Here is a 19,720-nt window from a genome sequence, read left to right on the forward strand (position 1 = left end):
TCTTTTTACCCATGCAGGATGTTGATTACTTTGGATGAAAAAAGCTTTCTCTTTCTGACTTTTGCATGCCAGATTGGCTGCAGAAGTGTTATGAACATTTCCCAGCTTTTTTTCTTTTTCTGCTCAAAGCTGTGCTTTCTATTTTATGCTACATTTCCTTGCTTTGACCTGCTTCTGGTCACCCTCACTTTGGCTTATAAAACAGCATGCTGTCTTGCATCCTCTGTGTGCATCCTGTCTGATGATGCTAGTGGCAGAAGGCTTTGCTTTTTTGCCAGCTACACTAGTTTTCCTGTTGTGCTATAAAGGTGCCACTATTTATTTCTTTGTTGGAGAGTGTATGGTGTATGTGTGTACGTAAAGAGGGAGAAAGACAGAGCAAGACAGAAAGTGAGAAAAGACAGAGAGGAGGAGGGAGGAGGGGGGAATGAGGGACCAAGGGGGCGAGAGAGGGAGAGAGAGAGAGAGAGAGAGAGAGAGAGAGAGAGAGAGAGAGAAAGAGGTATTCCCTGTTGTACAATGTTAAGAACAGTATTTTATTTAAGCTTAGGTTAAATTGTGAAATTGGTGGACATATGCCTCTCTGCCTTACTTGGGAATTTTCTGCCTCTAGTTGCTACTTCCACATTCCTGTCATGCCTGCTGTTTCATGGTTTTCCACAATGTCATACCTTCCTGGATAGTGCCAGGACTATTAAAAATTGCTGTCATTTATTGAATACCTACTTGGACAAATACTGCAGTTACCTTATGTCTAATTGTTACACAAGTATTGCAGTATAGGACCAGTATTAGTTTCAACACTCCTTCTTCCTGAGGCTGGAAAGTAATGGATAAATTAGAAGCTCTAATCTGAGAGATTATATACTTAGTATATGGGCTAACTCTTTCAGGTGACATAACACTTTCACCCATTCGAATGATTTTTTTCCTCTAAAGGTTCTAAAGGGGAGACATTTTTGGGGAACCCAGCAGGCATAGGTACCCTACGGTGCAAAGTTCTGTTCAGAGGGTCTTTTCAGTATGTCTCCCTGAATGCTTCTTAATGGTGCCCACAGACCAGATGGGATTCTGTGCAGGTGAAGTTCTCAATCACTACTTATTTCTGCTCTGGCTTGATACCACAGTAAACTCTTACTCAAGTCTACTTAGATACAGAGAATCAGGGAATCTTGGATGTGAAGGAATCTTTAAAAATATTTAAATCTAATCCAGTGATTCCTAATCTTGGGCATGCATCAAAATCATTTTTCAAGCTGTACAATGACAGATTCTTAGGGCCAATACCGTGAGACCCTTGTTTTGTATGTCTTAGGTGGTGTCTGGGTTCAACAAGTGATTCTGAAGTGCAGCCAGGTGGAAAACCACAAATTTAATTTACTTCTCACGATATGCGAATATGTTCTTGCTTGATTTGGTTTTCTATTTCTTCATCGTTGTATCTCTGGGGAATACGCAGAAAAGCAGAACACGAGGATTATTTTCTGCTTAGTTCCACAAAGAAAATCGGTGACTAGGGCATTGCATTAGGGATTACTAAGTCTTCAGGCTTATTGGAATAGCCCACTGTGTCAATTGCTCAATATATTTTCTTTCAAAAGAGGTATTTCATCACTTCCTGTGTCTCTTCCTAGGTAGTAATAATGAGGACATATATACCCCTGGATAATTGGGTCAAGAGTTTCATAAATTTCCTTTTAATGTGGAATAAATATCAGGAAAAAGGGAAGCAGAGGAACAGAGATATTGATTCTAGCTCTGCTGCTGAAAGCTGTAGGTTTTGAGTGAGTCAGCTTATGGCTCTGAAACCCACTTTTCTCCTGTGTAGTTTGACCAATGCACTGTAAGATCCCTTTCAGTTCCAGGACCCCAAACTCTCACAGAACCTTCCAATCTCCTGATTGCCCCCTTGAACATGGAATCTGAGGAACCATGGAGAAGACTCTAGCCTCTGTTATTAACTCCTTTCTCTGAATTCCTGCTATGCTCAGAAGCCTCCATAGTAAAAGAATAGCTATATTCTGACATATTATTCTCGGTGTCACTGAATTTGTCTTTGAAAAGATTCCAAGATACGTGAGAGGCAGTATCATTTCATTCATCTTTCCCCCACACTGCAATCGAAATTGTAGTGTTGAACATAAGTAAGGAGAAAATAAATACAAAGAATCATGGACTTTTACTGTTGGAAACCACTTTGGAGATAATTGATTTCGACCATTTAATTATACATATGAAGAAGTGAAAGCCAAGAGCTGCTAACTGCTCATGTAGGGAGCCAGTGGCAGAATGAGGGCTATAATCTGCTTTGTTGACTTCCCGGGCAAGTGTTTTCTCTGCCGCACATCTTTGGTTTGTTGACTAGAAGACAGTGGATTACCACCATTAATACCAATAAAATTGACCATATCTTAATGATTCATTATGAATTTCTCCAGTCTACAGAGTGGAATAATTTCATCCTTTTATATTACAGTTTATTTCTGTATTTATCAATGAACAACTCAAAATACCTTAGAGATAATACCTAGGAGGTCTTCAAACTGGTATATGTGATCATTATTTTTGTTTATTTATTTATTTTTTTCATGATGAGAGCTTTTTTATTTGGGGAAATAAACTCCTAAATTCTATAGTTAATTTATTACGAACTTGTACCACATAGAAATAATATTACTTTTAATATTTACTTGAGGTACATAATTTTCTTTATGTTACGGTTGGTATTGCATCTTAAATGTAATCACAGATATATCTGAATAAATATATATAACTTTTACCTTGAATCCCTCTCTCCACTTGTATAAAGATCACTAGCACACATCATATGCACATGGGTATATGTATGCCTATATATGTAAGTTGACTTCTGGTGGGTCCAGAGAATTAATTATAAGAGAAACAGTGCATTTTCATTTAATACATACAGGGCAACATATTTATACAAATGTATTTATTAACTTCAGGGCATTTTTAAACTATAACATTTGTAAAGTATATGACATTCAATAATGAGCTAGTTATTAAATTAGCTTATTTAAATCTTTTTATTTGAAACCTAATGGTTAATGTATCCAATTGGCCATCTTTTTTTTTTTTAACATCTTTATTGGAGTATAACTGCTTTACAATGTTGTGTTAGTTTCTGCTTTATAACATAGTGAATCAGCTATACATATACATATATCCCTATATATCCTCCCTCTTGCGTCTCCCTCTCATTAGGATCATTATTAAGGAGAAAGCATATGCTTGTGCTATTACTCTATTTTTAAAAGATGGGAGGAGAATTTAGATGAGGAAAAATATTTCAAGGTCATAAAATCCTACTGAATGTTTGGATAGAAAAACTAACTTTATCTTCTGGATTCAGCAGCACAACTTTGCCTGGTCTAAGGGACTAGATTATGTTTTTAAAAATAAAGAAATGAGGTGATTAACATTTTTCTTGCTTAAAGTTAAAAATAGAAAGTGTTGACTTCAGTCATCAATTAGTTGTTGGGTAAGGAGGAAAGGGGACATGGATTCAGTAGGGCCAGCTCAGCTTGTTTTCAATCAAATATCACTAGGTAAGCACCATTCTCTGCCCCCTATGTTCTGGGCTGTCCCTTAACTGCTGGACTAGTACACTCTCAGATTATTTTAACCTTGTAGTTTTTAAAAAATTTGTTAGCCTTGGTCTATAAATAGATTCTTGAGAATCTCAAGTTCTAATAATATCGGATCATTTTATTTCTTCTGAGAAATTAAACCATTTTATAGCCACTCTTAAAATCACTTAAAATTAATTATGGTTCAGGATATTTGTCCTCATATTCTGTTAGGTGGTGGTGCTGCCCTTTAAACTCATATATGCTTCCAATATTACTTTATGTCATTGGTTCTCAGTGAGGGACTAGTTCACCTCCCAAGGGACATTTGGCAATGTCTGGAGACATTTTCTGTTGTCACAACTGGTAAGGCAGGTGTGTGTATATTACAGTCATCTAATGGGTAGAGGTCAGAGATGCTGCAAAAAAACCTGCAGTGCATAGGGCAGCCCCTCACAACAAAGAATTATTTGGCCTCAGATTTCAATAGTGTTGAGGTTGAGTAACCTTGCTTTATAATATAGATTTACATAGAGATATTACCTTATCCATATAGATAAGAATCATTATCGATAATTTAGATCTACATGCATTAATCTACAGCAAATAATCGGTGTCTGATACTCTGTTAATCTTGTTTGTCACAGTGTCCCTTCGTTTGTCAAGATTATGAGCTGATGTTTTGCTCTGGAAAGAGTATGAGGACTCCTGTTCTCCTTGTCAAAAATAAAATGAGTCTGAAGGAATTTGTCAGCATTCCCAAATCTTTGGACCGTTTTTGATTAAGACTTTCAGCATTTAGGTCCTAGTAAAAAGGAACTTTACAAACTAGTTGTCATCAAACCTCAGTAAATGGTCTCCTAGTCCCTGATGTCTGAAACAGGCTTGCAAGAACATGCTGATACATTCATTTAGTCATTGCTGCTGCAAGTATTCAATGCTAATTCCATATTTAGTTACTGTTGGTAGCAACTACTAATGGAGAGATGAAAGAGAAAGACCCTTTTTAAATTTTTAATTTATTTATTTAATTAATTTATTTATTTTGCGGTACGCGGGCCTCTCACTGTTGTGGCCTCTCGCGTTGCGGAGCACAGGCTCCGGACGCGCAGGCTCAGCAGCCATGGCTCACGGGCCCAGCTGCTCCGCAGCATGTGGGATTTTTCCGGACCGGGGTGCGAACCCGTGTCCCTTGCATTGGCAGGCGGACTCTCAACCACTGAGCCACCAGGGAAGCCCAGAAAGACCCTTTTTTTTAAAAGCTAAAATCTTGTCAGTAGCTCTGTGGCTGCAATTCCCAGTGCACTGTGATTCTGCCTTTAAATATAATTTCAAAACAGCTGTAATGGCAAATTAGTTTCTTTCTATTAGTTAGGTGATTATACACCAATCAGAACTGCATACACACTATTAGTGTGCATATTAATAGTGTGCATACACACACTATTAAGTTTATAATTATATTTGAGAATTTCACAGGCCACTTCATCTTCCTTTGGGCCTCCTTGAGTGCTCCCTGACGCTCACATTTTGTCCGGAAGGGAGTATTTTACCAAAAGTTTACACATGGTTAACTTGGTTGAGAATATTGAGTCAGACTGAAAGGTGAATCAAATGGCTGATAAATATTCAAGGTCTTCAATGACTCAGACCCTGGTCAGACTCTAGTTTAATAGTGAGTGAAATTTTCTGGTGAAGGTGCAGTGACTTGACTATCTCTACCCATTTCTTAGTGGACAGGTCTATGAATCTCTGCTATCTCCTTGTCATAACAAAGACCAAACATTTAAATGAGTTGGCCATGATGCAGCGGCCAGGTTTAGAGGAAATCCTTGCAAGTTTACACAGATAGCTAGAAAGAACTTGGATTCTGCTACCTTTTCTGGGAACCAAATTGCAGCAAAAAAGTATTTATTTCTTTAGATAGATTTGTTTCTCTTCATGGAACTTGATTTCTGTATCACATTACAATTCTTTTATAGTACAGCTTGCTATTGCATCAACTTAATTATACTTATTCAATGAATATTTATTAGGAGTCTGCTGTGCTGTTCAATTTGTAACAGTTCTGTACAGTAGAAGCTTGAGGAGGAGCATGGTGAGTGTGTAAGATTGTTTCTGGATGTCAGCAAGAAGTCACTGTGGTACGGTGGTGATAGTGCCGAGGCTCTGGAGTCAGACAGGCCCCTGTTGAGAGCCAAGCTCTGGGCTGTACCCGCATGTGGTCTTGGAATGTTGCTTAACTTCTCTGAGTCTGGGTTTCCTTATTTATTCAATAATAAGCTCCCTAGTCTAGTAGTCAACAGCAGAGATGCTAAACTCAGACTGTGCACTTTTTATATCAGGCATACATCCATAATATTGCAGGTTCAGTTCCAGACCACTGCAATAAAGTAAATATCGCAGTAAAGCAAGTCACACGGATGTTTTGGTTTCCCTGTGCGTATAAAAGTTGTGTTTACACTATACTATAATCTACTAAGTGTGCAATAGGATTACATCTTACAAAATACATATTTAATTTTAAAAATATTTTATTAAAAGAAAGAACAGTTTTGAATTTAAAAAAAAGCTTTATTGCTAAAAAAAGCCAAAACAAGTACAATAAGTAGCATCAAAGATCACTTATCATAGATCACCATAACAAATATACTAATAATGAAAATGTTTGAAATATTGAGAAAATTGCTAAAATGTGACACAAAAGCATGTAGTGATCAAATGTTGTCAGAAACCTGGCACCAATAGACTTGATCAACAAAGGGTTACACAAACCTTCAATTTGTAAAAAACGCTGTATCTGGGAAGTATAATAAAGTGCAATAAAATGAGATATGCCTGTACCTGTTCCCTGACTTGTGCAACATTAGGCAAGTGCCTTAACCATGCCAGACTCCAGTTTGTCCACTGCAAAATAAGATTGAATGTTATCATGTTTTAAAAACTCTTAGCATAATTTGTAGCCCGCAGCAGGTTGTTAATGAATGGTAGGGGTCATCACCACCATCATCATCATCAGATAGCAAATACTCCATCACTAGAAGTATTTAATCAGAGACTAAGTGGCTACTTTTAGGTTAGTATCTAGTATATCCATTAAGATGGTATTGCTTTAATTTTTGTGGTTCTATGAATAATATTCTAATGGTAGAACTGTGGCAACCAGGCAGAAGATATTTTTAGGCAAGAGCACCTTCACGCGATGTGGGCAATTACTTCTTCTGGGTATATGTACATGAAGGTGACACCTGAGAATCCCAATTAGGTTTCTGTTCTCTTAAACTATTCTTTAATTTTTTTTTTTTTAATTGCAGCTACTCTCCTTTGAATCATCTCCAAATTCTATACATCTCCCTTGAATTAATTTAGTTGCATAATCCAGAAATGCCACATGAATTCTTCATGTTATTGCTTCTCTTGTTTATGTATCCCAAAGAATACAGTTCACTTTTTTCCACTAATTACAGAACCATTCCTGAAACCTGTTTAGCTTGAGGTCAGATATGTCTGACTCTCTCTTTTTAGTTCCATAAAGTCAGCTGTTTCTCATCTTGAAGTTTTGCACTTTGTTTTTCATTTCAAAATGCACATTTGCACTAGTTAAAAGTCATTGATTTTTATTTCTGACTCCTTCTGCTGGCAGGGTCATTTGGAAATCTAATTTTATCTTCTCAGGGTGAATGACTCATCCTTCTCTTCCACCCCTGGTGGCCACGTGGATATAATGAAGAGCACTTTCTCCCCCAGATAAAGGATGGAAGAAAATGTTAAATAGGCCTAGGATGATCTTCTGCACGAATTTCAGTTAAAAAATTTCAGGGACATACGTAATAAAATTTGCTGAAACCAATTAAAACAAACAAAATGCTCTTATGAGCTATGGGGATCACTTAAGTACCTAGAATAAGGAAGTTTATTCACACCAGTTGAAAACTGAGCATTTCAGGTGGGCATATTTGGACTGGTCTTTTGACATGGAGTAAGGATATTTTCAATGACATACTACATCAGTTAAAATACCTTATTTAACCAGGAGCTTCTACCATCTAAAACACAGCAGAGAACTAGAAAATCAGCCTCAGAAAGTCCTGAACAGAGTGTTTTATGGTCCAGATCTCAAGCATTTTATTCTTGGGAATTGGGAAGATCTTCAATGACCCAAACTCAGGCTCTATTTCGTTTTAATTTTCACATATTATATTAAACATGTCTTTCATTTTCTGTATTCTGAAGCTTTGACATCTGGGGCCTTGCCAACTCCAGAGGGCTTGCCCCACCTGGGTTTGCCAATTCCAAGAGATAGTAAACTACTTGCCTGTGAGGGTGCTTTCCAAATGCAAGCGAACCAATGCAGAGCACACACCCCCAACCACCTTCTGTACTTAGCTCTCACTATCCATCTGCCCTAATTATCCCAGGACAAGGTTCTAAGCAACTAAGGACAGCCCCTGTGTCTCACAGCCTGCTGACATTATTCAGATAGCCAAGCTTAAGTCTGCTTACCCCGCCTTGCTTCTTTCTTCTTGTGAAAACCACAATAAAGGCTCTTTCCCACAGTTACTCCCTCTTCCCTCTTGACTGACCCTGGTGCTTCCCCATGTGCCCCTGCATGGTGTGCCATGCCCTCTCTTCTTGGGAGCTGTGAGTAATAAACAATCTTTTCAGTGGTAATCATCTCCTGATCTGTTAGCCTTACCACACCTAAATAATAATAAAACCTATGAAAATACATATTTCTAAAAAGTTTGGCTTTCTAGTTTCTTAAATTATAGCAGGTGTAGGAGTCACAAATTGGAACTGGAGGAAGGTTATAGAGTCACCTGTGTTGGTGGTACCATAAGATGTCACTTATTGGTTGCATAAACGCCTTCTTGCCCAGTCATATAAAGAATGTACAAGCAGAACCAAATTTCAACCGAACTGAGAGCAAGGTAAGATATGCTTCTGCCTCGTTTATGTTTCTTTCTTTTTTTTTTTTCTTTATTTCCTTTTTTTTTTTTTTTAACACTTTCATCCCTTTTCTGTTGCGTCCAACTTCACATTTTGAATCCTTTTTGTGTGTGTGTGTGTCCTGCCCTTGGCTGAACAGAATCTCATTCCTATTTTGGTATCACTAAATGATAACAATGATGCTAGCAACAACAATGGAAATACAAAATATTAATTTTTAAAAAACTGGGCTTCCCTGGTGGCGCAGTGGTTGAGAGTCCGCCTGCCAATGCAGGGGACACGGGTTCGTGCTCCGGTCCGGGAGGATCCCACATGCCGCAGAGTGGCTGGGCCCGTGAGCCATGGCTGCTGATCCTGCATGTCCGTAGCCTGCGCTCTGCAACGGGAGAGGCCACAACAGTGAGAGGCCCGTGTACCGCAAAAAAAACAACAAAAAAACCAAAAAAACCAAACCACTGTAAGACAAACTCTGTACTAAGAGCTTGATGTTTGTTATTTTGAACCTTGCAATGAACCCTAAAATATTCGCTTTTGTTAGCTCCTTGTTACAGATGAACAAGCACATTTATGGAGGTCATATAACTTGAGCCAAATCACAAAACCAGAAACAATTAGAACTTGGATTCAGAGGTGCACAGTGTAAATCATCTCTTTTATTTTACTCACACTGTTCACTATAGCTTTTATATGGAAACACTTTTTTAGTAGTAACTAAAGAGGACAAGGATGTAGCTAATGTCTGGATATCATGTCATTTTGTGCCATAACTCAATGACTTTTCCCCATAGAGAATGCACTAATTCCTCTTCTCACTTTGAAAGCACATAGCTTATATTTCAAATTACATTTATCACAGTCACCATTGTCTTAGAGATAGATGTATATGATTATCACTTTAACTAGCTTGTGGGCTATATGGAAACAGAAACTGTTCCCTATCTTTGTATTCATCACAGCACTTAGCCCAGGGCCTTGAGATTATTAAGTATACAATAAATATTTGTTGAATTGATTTGAATTGAGGATCAAATGCATGAATGCATGTTAAATCTGTTTGTAAGGCACTAGCCACACGAAAGACAGTCTGATTATTTGAGTCATGGCATGTAGACAAAAAAGAGGGATAGAGTGGTGGTGGTGGGGGGCCCACTCCAGAGACTTTCAAGTGTTTTTAAAAAAATTATTGTTTTTTTTGGCTGTGCCCCATGGCTTGCGGGATCTTAGTTCCCCCTACCAGGGATTTGCACCCTTGCCCTTGGCAGTGAAAGCACAGAATAGTGGTGACCAATAATTAGTCTAGGGATAAGCACATTGTCAGACATGCATGCATGCACATGCAGTCAAGTTTCTTTTAGCAAGGAAGAATGGGGAAATGGGTACTGTATCAACAACCAACAGTGTCAGTCATAAAACTGGATTGAGAAAAGAATTTTATCTGTTACATGCTTTGCCTCATAAAACGTAGCAGCCCTACCTATCTGGAAGAACATTAGAAGATACTTCTTCCTCACCTCCATATCTGGACAGAGATAATGGGTCAGTGCCCACCAGAAAACTAAGCAGTGGTCCTTCTATTCTCAAGGCATGCTATTTGAGACGGTCAGTTCTCTGATTCACCCCTATTTCTGAATTCCTATGCACAAGTTTCTACATTTGAAAAAAGACTACAGCTTCAAGAAGATAACACAGTATGATGTAGGAGAAACTAGCAATGGTCTCTTATATTACTGTAAGTATAGTGTCCACAAACAAAAGATTGCATTTGGGAATATGAATTGATTGGAAACAGTGCATTCTGGAGATTATAGCTTTTCATGAACTGCATTGCATCAGAATATTAGAGCATGAAACTGTGGGATTATCTGAAAATTTTTCTTCTGTTTATTAAAATAAGCAGCACTTATGGATGAAGGCATGTTACATCCTGGAAATTGAATATATTTGGGGGCATATTAATATGTCAGTATTAATATTTGACATGGTGATTTGAACAAAGAAAACACAAATTAACAGTGAACCAATACAGTGGCATCTACACATCTTTTCTATAGTTAATGATTTCTTCTTACTTGAGTAAGACAATAGGAAAAGAAATAACATGCAGGGCTTATATATAAATACCACAAAGCAAAATAAACATTATACTGAAATTTACAGTGTATCTTTTCAAATGATCTACTTCAGGTAACAAATGAATAATTTAAAAATCCTTGCTCTCCAGTATATAGTACTTGACATAGGGTAATCACAAGTTGAGAAGAGTTGAGACAATAAAATGAGATGCAAATAAAAGCGGATGATCTAAGGAAGCCTTGCAAAGGAACATCTTAATATCATCTCTATGGGCAAAGCTTGGCCCTCCTGGATTTCACTCAGCTGATCCTCTTCTGTGTCCTCATATTTACTAACACTAGGAAACATATTTCTTGTGCTATACCTGTTGCTACAAAGCTTAGATGAAATTTTTTCACTGGTTTGATCATAACACTATGATAAACTACATTTGTTTAAGTAGTTAAAGTTTTGCAACCAGGATACAATGGGAGGAGAATTTAAGTCAAAATGTATTAGTAAGGAAATGTTAATTTATGTTTACTGTCATAAATAAAAACTCTAATTTTTAGTGGTTTAAAATGGCAAAGTTTTATTTCTTACTCATTTTACACTGTCCATCTTGGAAGGGCAAGGATGGCTCTTGTCTGCACGATCACATTCCAGGATCTAGGCTGTCAGAATAGTCACTGCTGGCACACTGCTAGTCATCATGGAAGAGAGAAAAATGACCTTTGGATGGTCATGCCTTGACTGTTAAATATTCTGGCCCATAAGTTATTTGTGCTACTTTTATGCACAACTCTTTTGCTTGATCAAGTTTAATAACCTCACCCAACCAGAAGGAAGCCAGGAAGAAGTGTAACCCCTCCTGCGACTGGAAGAGGTCAGACTAGAAATATATATTGACCATCACTCAAAACAATCACATTCTACCCAGCTGGTCACAAATATTTGGCTCATTCTTTCCTGCAAGCAACATATACATTTTCCCCATCAGAGAAAATTAAACATTTTTTATCCAGGGCCCCATCCCTGCCACCTGGAATGGAGCCCTGGTCTCACGCAGAGCTGGAACTCCTGGCTCAGTCTCTTCTCTCCACTACGATTGAGCTGCCCCAGAGCCAAAAGGAGGGCAGGGTGACCCCTGACCCCTGACGCTGACCCTGCCCATGGCCTCATGTCCCATGCTCCAGAAGGACCCCACTGCCCCTCGGGGCCCCACGCCAGGTCTTCCATAACACCCAAGACATGATGGCTCCTAATGTAATCTTTTCATGGTGTCTCTTAATAACACGTGGACTCCTACAAGGCCAATTAGCATCACAACTTTGGTTGAACTGGATCTGGGATTCGCCAGGGCTTTGGCTTTGGGACAATGCCTGGCTGAGTCCATACTGACAGGAGGTCAGTCTCCTCAGGACACACTGGAGCTTCAGCTTCTGGGCAACACTGGGCCCCGTCCATGCAGACAGAAGCCCAGTGTCTTCAGGACCTGCTGGGAGGCATTGCCATGGGAGTAGGTGAAGAAAGGTGAAGAAAAAGTGGGGAGAAGCTTGCTGTATGCGGCCAACTGTTGAGGGGGATCCATTTTCAGGGCAGGAAGTATAGGAAGGGATTAATGTGGAAAATTGTGGATTTTAGGTAGTTTTGTGTGTGGTGTAGACAGATCTCAGTGTGTTTCCTTGGTGTGTGGTATATAGTTTCTTTGGCATCATTTATTAAGGGGGTTTTCCCCAGTGTATGTCATTGGCAGCATTGTCATAAATTAACTGACCACATCCATGTGGGTTTGTTTCTGGGTTCTCTGTTCTGTTCCTCTAGTGCATGTGCCTGTTTTTGTGCCAATTCCACACTGTTTTGGTTCCTGTAGCTTTGTAGTGTAGTTTGAAGTCAGGGAGTGGGTTGACTCGAGCTGTGCTCTCCTTTCTTAGGATGGATTTGGTTATTTGGAGTCCTTTTTCATTCCACACAAATGATAGTATTGTTTGTTCTGTTTCTGTGGAAAGTGTCATTTTAGTTGTGTTAGAGATTGAATTGAATGTGTACACTGCTTTGGCTGAATGAACATTTTAACAATATGAACATCTTCCAATGTCTGATCACAGAATATTTTTCTATTTTTTTGTTTCTTCTTCAGTTTCTTTATTAGTGTCTTACATTTTTCATTGTGCAGGTCTTTCACATCATTGGTTAAATTTATACCCAGATATTTTGTTCTTTTTGATCCCATGGTAAATGGGATTGTTTTCTTAAATTTTCTTTCTGATACTTCTACCTCTTTAATAGTATATAGAAACTCAACTGATTTTTGTGTATGCAACTTTACTAAATTCATGTTTTACTTGTACATTTTGGTGGTTTGATGTGGAAAATTGTAATTCAAAAATCCCATTGTTTCTATCGTATCCCAGGTTATTCACGATACCCAAGACATAGTGACTACTAATATAATCTTCCCACCTCTTAATAATATGTGGATTCCTACAAGAGCAGTCAGCTTAGCCATTCTGAGTAAACTGAATCTGGGTAAGGCTTGGCCCCTATAATGAAGTTTTATGTCTTCTCTACTTTTCTGGCATGGTATTGACACATTTGTTTTGAAGAGTTATTTACTTTCTAGTAATTTCAAACATACAGAAAACTTGCAGTAGCAGTACCATGTACTCTTTATCTGTAAGTTCAGATTCGCCTGTCATCACTGATTTACCACATATGCCAATTTAAAGGACAACTTCCATTATGTTTTTTTCTTTTTCTATTTTTTTCTTTTTTAGTTTAGATTAAGGTTTATTCTTGGCATTGTTCATTTTATCCCCAAAAGGGACATTCTCCCAAGGAACACCCACATAAGCCCCAAATGAGAAATCATTGTGGTTTTTACCTTCTAATCGAATCCACAGGCCCACTTGCACTTTCACCACCTGCTCCAAAGCATGAAAATGTCTTTTTCCATTCTGATCCAGTTTTATTTTTCTGGATGTGTTCTTAAGACTTTCCCTCATTTTCACAACCTTGATGGATTCAAAGTACCCAAGATGAGTATGATCTGGGTTACCTTTCCTGTATGGCTTCTTTCACTTAGGATGTTTTCAATGTTCATGTATTTTGTAACATGTATCAGTACTTCATTTATGTTTTCCATGGTGAGTAAATCTATAGAACATAACATTTACCACTTAAACCATTTAAAGTATATAGTTCCATGACATTAACTACATTTACATTGTTGTATAAATATCCTCACCATCCATCTCATACTTTTTCATTTTTTCCAAGTGAAACTACATCCATTAAACACTAACTGTCTTCAACCCTTGTCAAGCACATTCTACCTTGTGACTCTGAATTTCACTTCTCTGGATACCTTATAGAAGTGGAATAATATAATATTGGTCCTTTTGTGACCAGATTACTCCACTTAGCCTGATGACTTTAGGACCCATACATGTTGTAGCATGTTTCTGAATTTCCTTAGTTTTTGAGGCTGAATAATATCCCTTTGTGTATATATCACATTTTTTTCTTTATCAACTCATCTGTCATGGACACTTAAGTTGCTTTCACCTTTTGGACAATGTGAACAATAATACTATGAATACAGGTGTACAAATATCTGTTTCACTCTTTGCTTTCAAACCTTTTGTGTATATGCCCTGAAGTGGAATTGACAGGTCATTCATTAATTTATGTTTAAGTTTTTGAAAAACCGCCATACTGTTTTCCACAGTGGAGGCACAATTTTACTGTATTTCTGTATATGGCAGCATAATATGGAACTTTATAGACCTACATTCCTTTTGCTTATCCATTCATCCATTGATGGATATTCGAATTGTTTCTACCACTGGGCCAATGTCAACAATGCTGCTATGAATATTCGTGTACAAGTTTTTGTTTGAACACCTGTTTTCAATTCTTTGTGGCATATATCTGGGAGTAGAGTTCTTGAACTAAACTGTAATTGTATTTTTATCTTTTTGAGGAAATATCAAACTATTGTATATATTTTCTGCTCCATTTTACATTTCCACAAGCAATGTGTAAGGGTTCCAATTTCCCTACATTGTTGCCAGCATTTTTATTTGTTTTTTTCTTGATTATAACAATTTACTCTATGTGAAAAAAAAGTCTTATCCAGTCATACCATCCAGTTGTAATGTAACATAAGATCCAGTCATCATCTAGGATTTTCTGATGATTCCTGGTGGTTTCTAAATTGTGGAAGTTAGGGGAAACCCACAGTCATTTCTTCATTAGGTCCAGATGTGGCTCTTCTTAATCCATAGATCTGTAAACTAAAAAGGTTAGCTATGTGTTTTCCAAACCAAATATATAATGGTCTAGCAGGACAAGCAGAATAAACATTCTTGTTTGGTAATAGGAAGAAAGGAAGACTCACAGAAGTCATTGATTTATAGCAATTCTAGTTGTCTATTATTAGGCAGAATTTGCAAGGGCCTGCTACCCTATTTACCTCAGTCCTGATTCTGGTTCTTAGGATGGGTGCTCAGTCCATGGTTCTCTAGGCCTTAGCTCTAACCTCTCTGAGGCTCTTCCTTTCTCATTATCCTCTTTGATTTTGCCTAAAAACAAGAATTAGAGAATGCACCTTCCCTTTGGTTGACCTGCTCTTCCGTCTGCTTCCTTTGCATTGAAAGGTTTGGGGTACAAGAATCATTCTTGAAAATCCAAGAATTTCTTCTCCCCTCTCCCCCGAACCCCCTATTCCCTTACTCTTCCTTCACAGGCTCCTGATTATTTGACTTACAGATGCTTTAAAAATGTAGGCTTCTTATTTATTCAATTCCAGTCCCCTCCACTTGCCAGTAGGCATACTTTATGTATGTATATAAAGGGAGAGCTACACTTTAGGCTTTTTTCTCCTTGAACAATTTTGACAGATTGAAAGGACTTACTGGGTTTCATCTTTATCCATTCAGAGATTTTAACAGTGAGTGTAAGGACATATGCTTGATCTAATTCTTGCTATTAGATTGAGTTTTAACTTTTCCTATTTGGGATTGAGAAGCACTTGCCACTTCCAACGCTAAGAATCCCTGAATATGTATTCTTTCTAGTCTCTGTAGTTCCTGCTTACAACTGGACCAGTGCTTTTCTGAGCCTACCCTTTTCTTTTAGTACTTTGCAAAGTGCAACAAACTGCAACTGGGACACATCGCTAATCTCCCAGGAGAAATACAAGGTCATTAGATGTGGGATCTTTCTTATAAATTATTGCATTCAATGTTGTGGTGGTAAATGTTTAATAGCCAGCTCTCTAGGAAAAAAACAACAACTATGATTTGTAGTGCTTCCCAATTTCAGTGGTATAAATTCCCGCACTATGGCAGATGTAAGTTACGAACATGGCATTACAAAACCTGAAGTTGGAAAGAGATACTTACAGTTTTCTCTTGGATGCTGACTTGGACACAGCCAGCTCCAGCACACTACTGATTGCAGGTGATTGTTTTACCAAATATTTTACAATTACTTAACATAGAGTGCCATACTTCCAGTCTGTCTCACAACATGCTGCCCAGCCCAAAGCCAATACCATATACTTTATTTTTAATGGCAACTCTCCACTTCTAGGTACAAACTTCAGTATCGATTAGAATAAGCTAGGTTATGGGACTTCCCTGGTGGCGCAGTGGTTAAGAACCCACTTGCCAATGCAGGGGACACATGTTCGAGCCCTGGTCTGGGAAGATCCCACATGCTGTGGAACAACAAAGCCTGTGTGTCACAACTACTAAGCCTGCACTGTAGAGTCCCCGAGCCACAACTATTGAGCCCTCCCGTGAAAACTACTGAAACCTGTGTGCCTAGAGCCCGTGCTCTGTCACAAGAGAAGCCACCACAATGAAAAGCCTGCACACTGCAATGAAAAGTGACCCCTGCTAGCTGCAACTAGAGAAAGCCCGCATGCACCAATGAAGACCCAATGCAGCCAAAAATAAATAAATAAATAAAGAAAGAAAGAAAGGAAGGAAGGAAGGAAGGAAGGAAGGAAGGAAGGAAGAGTGCCTACTCCATTAAAAAAAACAAAGAATAAGCTAGTTATGTTGCAGTAGCAGATAAAATCAAAATCTCAGTGGCTTAAGAAAGGAAAGGTTTATTTCTCACTCATACTACCATGCCCATCCCAGTATTTCTGGGCCCAAAACCCAGGCACTATCACTTGGAAGATTGCACACCAGCTTGGTAGAGGGAGAGAGACCCGTGGAGGGTGTGAACTGGCAACTAAATGAATTGTCTTCAGATGTACTGGGTGTAACTCTGTTCACAACTTATTGACCAGAATTAGTGACAAAACCACAGAGGAAAAGAAGGAGAAAGCAAGTGTGAACCTACAAAGTACCTGGAAGCAGAGAACAGAAAATATTCTGTGGTCAACACTAGTGGCTATGACAACTCTATAACAGTAAAGATGCCTTAAGTAGTTTTCCAAGCAACTTAAGCAATGCTTTCTTATTTTTTCCCCTATTTTATATAGATTTGAATTATTAAAGACTAAGAAAATACACAATGGCAGTAACTATATTTTACCAAGCACTTCATATAATGATCCAACAAAGATTTTTGATTACTCTGGTAACTCTGCCTAAAATCAGTACATACAGTATGATATCTAGTAGACTAAAACACACAAACACGTCAAATAACATAAAGAAATAATATGAAAATTGCTATCATTGAAATCTCTGAATGATGAGTTTCTAAGTTTTTTTAAAATTTTATTATTTTTCAAATTTTATGTTTTGTAGCTGCAAATATGTACTTCCTGTATCATGAGAAAAATTCAGATATTAAAAAGTTTATATAAGTTTTCATAATCTACTTTAATACACCTATGCAAAAATAAAATCACAGAGATGAAAAACCTAGATAGAAGTGTATCAAAATATTCTGTTTGTTCTGGGTGATAGGATTATGTATTTTTTTTAAAATATAGTTTTATTTATTTTCCTTTTTCAGATTTCCTCTAATGATTGTTATTATAATTTAAAAATGTTATTATATTGTTATTATTATTACATTGTCTCTAGACTCACTTGCAACAAACTGAGAGTTTTTATCATAAATGGATGTTGAGTTTTGTCAAATGCTTTTCTTGCATCTATTGAGATGATCATATGATTTTCATCCTTCATTTTGTTAATGTGGTGTATCACAATGATTGATTTGTGGATGTGGAACCACCTTTGCAACTCTGGAATAAATCCCACTTAATCATGGTGTATGATCTTTTTAATGTGTTGTTGGATTTTGTTTGTTAATATTTTGTTGAGGATTTTTGAATCTATGTTCATCAGGGATATTGGGCCTCTAATATTCTTTTCTTGTGTTATCCTTGTTTGGTTTTGGTATCAGGGTAATGCTAGCCTTGTAAAGTGAGTTTGGAAGTGTGCCCTCTTCTATTTTTTGGAATAGTTTGAGAAGATTTGGTATTAATTCTTCTTTGAATGTTTGGTAGGATTCACCAGTGAAGCTGTCTGGTCTTGAACTTTTGTTTGTTGGGAGGTTTTTGATTACTGATTCAATCTTCTTACTAGTAATTTTTCTGTCCAGATTTTCTATTTCTTCATGATTCAGTCTTGATAGGTTTTATTTTTCTAGGAATTTATCCATTTCTTCTAGGTTGTCCAACTCTGGATGTATAATTGACCAGAGTTAGTCTGTTATGATCCTCTTTATTTCTTTGGTATCCATTGTAACATCTCTTCTTGCTTCTCTTGTTTTATTTATTTGAGTTATCTTTCTTTTCTTGTGTGTTAAGTCTAGCTCAAAATTTGTCAATTTATTTATCTTTTCAAAGAACCAGCTCTTAGTTTTATCAATCTTCTCAATTCTCATTTTAGTCTCTATTTTATTTATTTAGGCTCTGATCTTTGTTATTTCCTTGGCTGAGTTCCACTGACTTGTCTTTGAGTTCATTGATCCTTTCTTCTGCTACATCTATTCTGCTTTTGAACAACTTCAGTGCATTATTCAGGTCAGTTATTGTATTATTCAACTCTGTGACTTCTATTTGGTACTTTCTTACACTTTCTATCTCTTTGTTGAAATTCTCACTGAGTTCATTAATTCTTCTCCAAGTTTGGCTAGCATGTTTATGAGCATTACTTTGAACTCTTCATCAGGTAAAGTACTTATCTCCATTTCATTAAGGTTATTTTTTTGAGGTTTCATCATGTTCTTTCATTTGGAACATATTCCTGTTTCTTTACTTTGCTTGATTCTCTGTATTGGTTTCTATACAGTAGATGTAACAACCACCTCTCTCAGTCTTGAAGGAGTGGCTTTGTGTAGATGAAACTTGTCATTGAATTTTGCCCTAGGTCTCAGTTATCTCTCAATCTTTCATGATTGCCTAAGCAGCCTATTATAGTTTAAATAGCTCCTAGTAGTTAAGAGTGTGTCTAGAACTGTCAATGTACCAAAAGGAAAGATTTCAATCAGCACCTAGATTCAGGCTAGTTGGAAGCCAGACCTTCAGACAAAAGCTTCTCAAGTATGAAAATATATGTAGTCTGTGGGACTGCAAGAGTAAGCCTGGCTGGTCACCAGAGTCAGGCTATATGGAGGTGTCCCTTGGATGGCAGTTACAAAAATGGGGCTCCAGATGAGGGTATAAACTCTTTTCTTGGAGATACTGGTGAGCTGGAGTGAAGCAGAGGGAGAGTGCAAAGATGGCATCTATCACCCTATGTTCCCTGAGAGCAGCTCTGTAGGCCTTTAGTTATGAGTCAAACCTGAAGCCTGCCTCTCAGGCCAAAGCTCCAGGACAGGCAAATAGGCCTCTTTCACACAAAGAATAGATGTGTGTTTCAGTCACTCTCTGTGCCCTGGGAGATGTAGCCTGCCAAGAACTGTCTCTCTGATTGTTACAGTCCTGTAGGATCCAGGAATGCAAGTTCCTGTGGCCACCAGAGCCAGGAACAAGGGGTGTCCCCTCGGGGACAGCCACAAAAATCAGAGCACCAGACAAAAAACCAGGGCACCTGATATGTGTACAAGCTCCCCTCTGGGAGATACTGTCATTCAGTTGTGCAGCAAAGGGAGAGATTGCAGATAGTTCCTGTCCTCTGAGGTCTCTGGAAAGGATTACAGTCAGTCCT

The sequence above is a fragment of the Aethalodelphis obliquidens genome, unplaced genomic scaffold (assembly GCF_003676395.1).
Source record: "Aethalodelphis obliquidens isolate GAN/ISIS:26980383/991018 unplaced genomic scaffold, ASM367639v1 scaffold60, whole genome shotgun sequence".
Classification (NCBI taxonomy): Eukaryota; Metazoa; Chordata; class Mammalia; order Artiodactyla; family Delphinidae; genus Aethalodelphis; species Aethalodelphis obliquidens.